Below are 6,666 nucleotides of genomic sequence, written 5' to 3'. Positions count from 1 at the left end.
TGAATTTAATTTGGTTAAGTGTAGCAAAGGAGAAATAATTATTTTAAATTGATGGTTTTTATGTCAGAATGACAGCAGTCACAACTGACAGCTATTTGGTACAAGAGGTATTTCTGTCTTATTTCATTTATTTATTTCCACAAATAATTGTTTCTATCTGCATAGTGAGTGCAATCAGTATGATTTGTTTTTTCTCTTTCTTTAGGGATCTCAGAACAGAAAGAAGCAGAACTTGTATATATGTAAATGTCTAAAGAGGGCCCTGCTAAGTATGTAACTAATTTTAGGAAGTATACTAGGTCACCGATTCTGCATAGTGGACATCAAACTAATCTACAAAGAAACAGTTGATTGTATTGAAAATTTAAAATACCCTGCAGTATGCCAGCCAGTCAAAGAAACAAATGCCCTGTACAGCCTCTCCAGCACAACTGCACAGATATTTTAAGCTATCAGAAGACAATCTGAAGATGCTTTTGAAGCGAAGTGTGATTTGTAGGAATTAGACTGGGCAGCTTGTCTTGGTAAGAGAATCGGAATGGGTGGATTTTACATCTCTGAGTGTGCGTATTGGGCTCAAAATGACTTTGTGGTCACTTTGCATTACTTTGTATAGAACCTTTGCAGTCATGGGGCTGTTTAAGCCTGAAGAGAATGTTTATTATTATATTCCGTGGTATGAAGTGTTTATATATTGTTATTTATAATAATTCAAGCTTGATGTTGGATTTAGAGATTAATTAGCAAAACTAATGAGGTCTGTCTTTCAGGGATAGTAGTAATAAAGCATTGCCCAGAGTAGGCTGCTTCCAGTAAGAGGCCATAGATGCTTCTAGTGCTGACCTCTAAATTTCTATTTGTTTTATTAATTTGAGGATTTATTTTAAATCTGTAAACTGATTATCTTTTCTTGTTCCCAGTGAATCCTTCTACCAGCTGGCTTTGGCTCTTCTTCCATGGGGTCTCCTTTCCCTCGTTCTTTCTGCTGGCTTTGTATCTGTCGTTGTTGGCTCAGTTTCTTTATCTACCCTCCACATTGTGCTCCCTTCACCTTTACCCTTTCTCGTCTGTCTCTCTTGGCCACACAAACTTCTGCTTCTATGTATTTTTCTCTATCAAGCTTGGTGCCTGTGCATTGGTATGGTAACTTTTGGTCTCTTATTTAGCAAAGTATGTCTCTTTGTGGCTGTTGTAGTTTATATAGGAGATGTTTTGAGAAGTTGGATGTTTTGATCTCAGAATAGTATGTAATTGTGTACCAAATACTTGGATATGCAGTCTTAAGAGACAGAATTAGCATGCAGTCCCATCCCAGTGAAGTTGTTACCAACTTAATTCCAAAGACGCATCCAGCTAAGTTGTAGATAGTTAGCAAACCATTTTTGTAAAGACCAAATGTTAGCACTGGAGTCTCTACTATTAAACTGTGCCTGAGAAATCCGGGGCTGGAAGGAATGATGAATTGCTACCCAAATCCAAGGAGCTCAGCAGCATCTCATCTCCCATCAAAATGGGTATGTGTCTGCTCAAAAAGAAAGACTGAATAAGGTTGCAATGGCAATATTAAGTCATTTTCAGCAAGAACTTCAACATGAAAACTCTGGAAATAGATTGAGCCAAGGAAGAAATTCACTTTAAGCCTTAAGATTTAGGTTGTGATGTAAAGCTTGTCTTCTGCCTTGGGTTGTCTACAAGGGGTACAGTCTTAGTCAAATGAAGAGAAGAAGTAACTTCCTTGAAAAGCTGGTTTATCTGAGCTAACTTTAAACTAGCTTGTGTGTGTGCTGTTAGTGTTGTATCTGCGGCGTTGTAGAGCACAGTAAAACCTCAACTGCCTGAATATGTACCCAGATTCTTTGACTTCTGTAGTTTGCCGTGACCTATGTCTGTCACAACCGGCAGTAGCCACTAACCTGCTTAAAACTTAGCTCATGTCTGTCTGTCTGCTTGTGCTACAGTCACAGCAATGGGCGTGATGTAGATGTGTTCCCTTATCTAGGAAGGTTATAGTTACTCATTTCTTCTGTGTTGTATTTTGGTGCACAGTTCCCTATATTATGCACCTGACCATAATTGTTCAAATCGTTAGGTCTTTAGGATGATATTGTAATACACAACATGTATATATGACATCTGTGCATATGAGTAGTACATAAGTATATGTAATTTTAGAATGTGCTACTTTTATAAATCAAAACCAAAACATTTAACCTAATTTATGTTTGTCAAGATACACAGAATGGTTCCAGGAGAATGCATGTATTTTTTGTTTGTTGCTTTCTTTAGGTTGTATGATCTTTTTATATACTTACATTCTTAAAGTTCATCAGTTGCCTCTCTCCAAACTGTGCAAGAATCTAACTGTACTTTAAACTTTACTGCCAGTTTTCACATGTAAAAGCCTTCACACTGTAAAGTAATTTGTCATCTCAGAGTACTCTTTCTTTGAAATTCTTTTATCAAAATGAAGAGGAAGGAAAGATTGCTGTTCTCTGTATGTCATATCTCCAGGTATCCTATAAATAATAAACTTAGTATTTTGTTTTATTAATCCTTTTAACTGTATCCTGAAATACAGAAAATGATAGCAAAGCTCTCCAGTGAGTAAGAGGGCTTTTCTTTCACAGATTATTCTTCCAGATGCAGCATCAGTCCATCATCAGGTGCACTCCAAACCTGTGCATCTGGTAATATTTTGAACTGAAGACCTCCCACAAGCCTTAGAAACTGGGGGGGTTTTGCCTAAAAGTTGTTTGTTGCAGGTGGTTTTATGTTCTAGGCCCTCTTTTTTTGCCTACAGAATGTTCTGTGGAAACAGAAACAGTTCATTTTTTCTTGGTCTTTGAGGCTTTGTTATCAGTTTCCTCAGGAGAAATGGCAAACAACAGCCTATCTTCTCTTTCTCTTAAATCGTAAGAAACAAGCCATAAGGAACCATCCAGTCCTAGACTTCAAGATTTGATTTCACAAATAAATAAAGTTAATGATAGAATCTGTGATCTGATACAGACAGCACTAATGTGAGCAAAGTTCTCATGTTTGTGGATCTAGGATACAAGATACACTGAACCTGCTGTTGGAAATTGTCCTGATTTCAAACAGGATTGTTTCTAATAGTCCTTTATCACAGCTAGTCCTGCTTTAGGACAGTAATGGTAAAAAAAAAGAAAAATCACAGAAAGCAAAATACAAATAACATTAAAAACGTGTTAGGGTTTCTATGAAACACTGCCTTGTACAAGATGCTGCCTATCTGGTGTTTATAGTGAACTTAGAAAGGAGTAGGAACCCCAGTATGCTTGAGGTATTATTTCAAACAGTGAAGAGAAATACAGTTTGAATGCAATTATCTAATGTTGTAATGCGGAGATCCTATCTGTGAGTGTGTGTATTTGTCCTAAATCAGAACATCTCCCAGATCCTTCCAGATGTGGATACTAGTGTAACACACTAGGAAACAGAAATCCTTTGGGCGTAGGAACGTATTTTCTACCAGCCCCTTTCAGAACAGAAAAACCTCTCTAGCATCCTGAATAAATACGTGTTCACTTTCTGTGTTTTAACATGACAGTAATCATGTTAGGAAATTGTTATCGCAGCTTGAAATGTAGAGCAGATCCTATGCAAGATTTGCTCCTCTTTACTTCCTTCACAGACTGGACTTTCAGGGGAGTGGGTGACAGTGACTCAGGAAGTGAGCGTAGCTCCACCTGAGGAGGTGAATGTCATCTTCTTAATCTGTAGCCTTGGAGTGATTGATGTGCAGTAAATATATCATTAATGTTAATTGTGTGAAGTTTAAGTATTTTTTTAATCATGTCTGAAGTCTTTCTCAGAAATCCTAAGAAAATGAGAACAGAAGCTTTAAATTATGGATTTAATGGAAATTCAAGCAGTGTACATAAATAATAGGGAAGAGTTCCTGAAACAGTGGCTTTTGGGATTCGTAACGTTTGGCAAACAGGTGCAGTTGTCATTGTTTGTGAGAACATCAGTGAAGATGGTAGAATTTATCTAAATTATATGCAGTAATGAGATACACAAAAAATATTTTTGTCCTTTCAGAAATATCTTTAACATTAGCCTTTATCCATTTGCAGTCTTAGATGTTACTCAAAGTTTTTTTGAGATTATACATGAATTAGAAACATGCTACCATACTCACAGATGTCTTTTGAAGTTTCAAAGACATAACAAACCCAGAAATGTTAAATGGAATCTGTCCTACAGAATATATTCTAAAGCATTGACTTAACACAGAAAACCAAGGAAAATGGGTAAGTTGATGCATTATTTTATTCCCCTCTACTTTGTATGAATCCTTAAAATTCTATTAAATCACTGAAACATGATAGTTACTGAAAGGTGTGTTCTGCATACCTGGTAAATATGAAAATGAAGAGGAAAGACAGCTATGTAAAATGTCCTTATGGGTTTCAATGGTAATCAATATTAATGTTTCTTAAATATGTTTTGGTGGGTAAATGCATCATGAAAGTTAGAGATTTTAAATTATTTTCTATAATTGATCTATAGAGAAAGAACAGGGTTCCTGTATTCAAAAGCAAAAGAGAAGGCAGCAGTGGCTTATTAGACTGGAAAGGACGAGGAGCTATGAATTTTACTGGGGGCTCAAGTAAGCAGACACCAGAGAAGGAAGATGAATTGTGGAGTAGAAACTGAAGGTTAAGAAGCTCTGGAGCCCCTGGGACAGAAGAAACTTGGGTTAGGAACATTCACGCTTGTGAGCAGAGCAGCCTTTGTGGCCTGTGATGCATCCAGGACAGTCCTTCCCACAGATGATGCTCTGTCTCCATGTCATTCCTTGGCTCTCGCCCACATTACTTGACATTCCCTCTCAAATGAATCTCTTCACCTCTTTATAGCCCCCACACATCCTTCCCTTTTGCACACACAGTTTTTATGGCTCCAGCTTCCCAGTTCAAAACCTCAATGCCTGTTGACGCTTGTCCTTTTCTTTTGGCCACCTCTGACCACTGGCATATGTCCTTGCCCACGGCAGCTGCTGGGCTCTTCACACAAGGAGAAAGCATGTTTTTTGGCATGATGTAGATACTGCACTTACTGAAATCTCTGAAAAAAAAGCTGTGCTGACATGCCTGCCATCCCTACTACTCTCAATGAGACAAAAGAGAGCAAGTAAGCATATGAGGCTGAGAACAAACTTGTACTTGTTCACGTTTAGTCATAATGCCTAACATAAAATCTCTTACTTTTAAAATCCAAGTCAATCAACATTAACAGTATAAAATATAGGTTAGGAAGCATATTTTGCATGTTTTCTGTTGCAGTAGAACTCTGAAAAATGCAAAATAAACAAAGCCAAATTTTATAAATTCCAGAAAAGTATACTGAATGCAGTATTTTAATTTGTGTGTTATTTAAGCTCTATGATATAGATTACATAAAGTACTTGCATGAGAAAGTATGAACAATGCTCTCAAACCTTAAAAATTGCATCATCCATTTTTTTAAGAGTCCAGTTGTGGAATAACATTGTACAAAATGAAAGTAGCAATATATTTAAGATAAATACCTTGGCACTATGGATTTTTTTTGCATTTGGCAAGTAATTTCTAAGATTAGAGTTGGGTAGCTAACATCAGCTAACACCAAATATTACAACTTACTTGTGACTGTGCCATACAGCAGAAACAGTAGGAGATGCATAGCAGTAGAAACAAGAAAAACAGAAATTTGACACAATAAATTTACATTGAAAGTGCTTTAGGGAGCAAGCCTACTTAATTGAAGAGGACATAAGCACATGTTTATCTGCTGTGTTTAATAGAAAATGTGTAACACATTCCTAAAAATAAGCATATACTTAGAGCTTAACTGACGCAAAGGTAATAACTTAACAGGAGTCATGGAATAAAAGCCTGTGTATTTCCTGAAATATATAATTTAAGGATCTTATTTTACAGTCATAAAAAGTACGAGCCCATACTTAAAATAAATGTTATGTTTAACATGTAGCATTGTTGCTCCAAATTTCTGAGAGATACAGTTAACTTCTTTCAATTTTCTGCCTTTATCCTTTAGTCCTTAATTATATATTTTATTAAAGGCCTATGAGACTTAGCAGTAAATAAGTAAACTCAGTGGTAAAGTTTGTAAACTATTGCACCATGTGTATTTTTCTGTGTTTCAACACAGTAGAATGAGTTAAAACATCACCACTCAATGTTGGGGCATTCTTTAAAGATACAATCATCAGCATAATTTAGGCTTTGGATATCCAGACTTCAAGATGAGTTTAGTATCTTTATCAATGATCTGGACGAGGGGATCGAGTGCACCCTCAGTAGGTTTGCAGACGACACCAAGTTGGGTGGGAGTGTTGATCTGCTTGAGGGTTAGAAGGTTCTACAGAGGGATCTGGACAGGCTGGATCGATGGGCCAAGGCCAATGGTATGAGATTCAACAAGACCAAGTGCTGCGTCCTGCACTTGGGTCATAACAACCCCATGCAGCGCTACAGGCTGGGGGAAGAGTGGCTGGAAAGCTGCCTGGTGGAAAAGGACAGCTGGCTGAACATGAGCTGGCAGTGTGCCCAGGCGGCCAAGAAGGCCAATGGCATCCTGGCCTGTATCAGAAATAGTGTGGCCAGCAGGAGTAGGGAAGTGATCGTGCCCCTGTAC

At 37.4% G+C, this 6,666-nt stretch overlaps 1 protein-coding gene across 7 annotated transcripts in view; it reads left to right on the top strand.

Moving 5' to 3' along the window:
* Positions 1–6,666, top strand: part of FOXP2 (forkhead box P2) — a 442,435-nt gene that overhangs the window by 247,725 nt on the left and 188,044 nt on the right. Inside the window, exon 1 of one of the 7 annotated variants that reach the window (XM_076330613.1) lies at positions 480–524. The exons of the other annotated variants lie outside the window; for them this stretch is intronic. The gene's annotated coding sequence lies outside the window, so the exon portion shown is untranslated. Of the gene's footprint in view, positions 1–479; positions 525–6,666 lie in introns of those variants that run through there. 7 annotated transcript variants of the gene reach the window in all.

The sequence above is a fragment of the Aptenodytes patagonicus genome, chromosome 1 (assembly GCF_965638725.1).
Source record: "Aptenodytes patagonicus chromosome 1, bAptPat1.pri.cur, whole genome shotgun sequence".
Lineage (NCBI taxonomy): Eukaryota > Metazoa > Chordata > Aves > Sphenisciformes > Spheniscidae > Aptenodytes > Aptenodytes patagonicus.
Note: the sequence above shows the minus strand (reverse complement) of the source record. Positions and strands in the feature narration are given on the sequence as shown.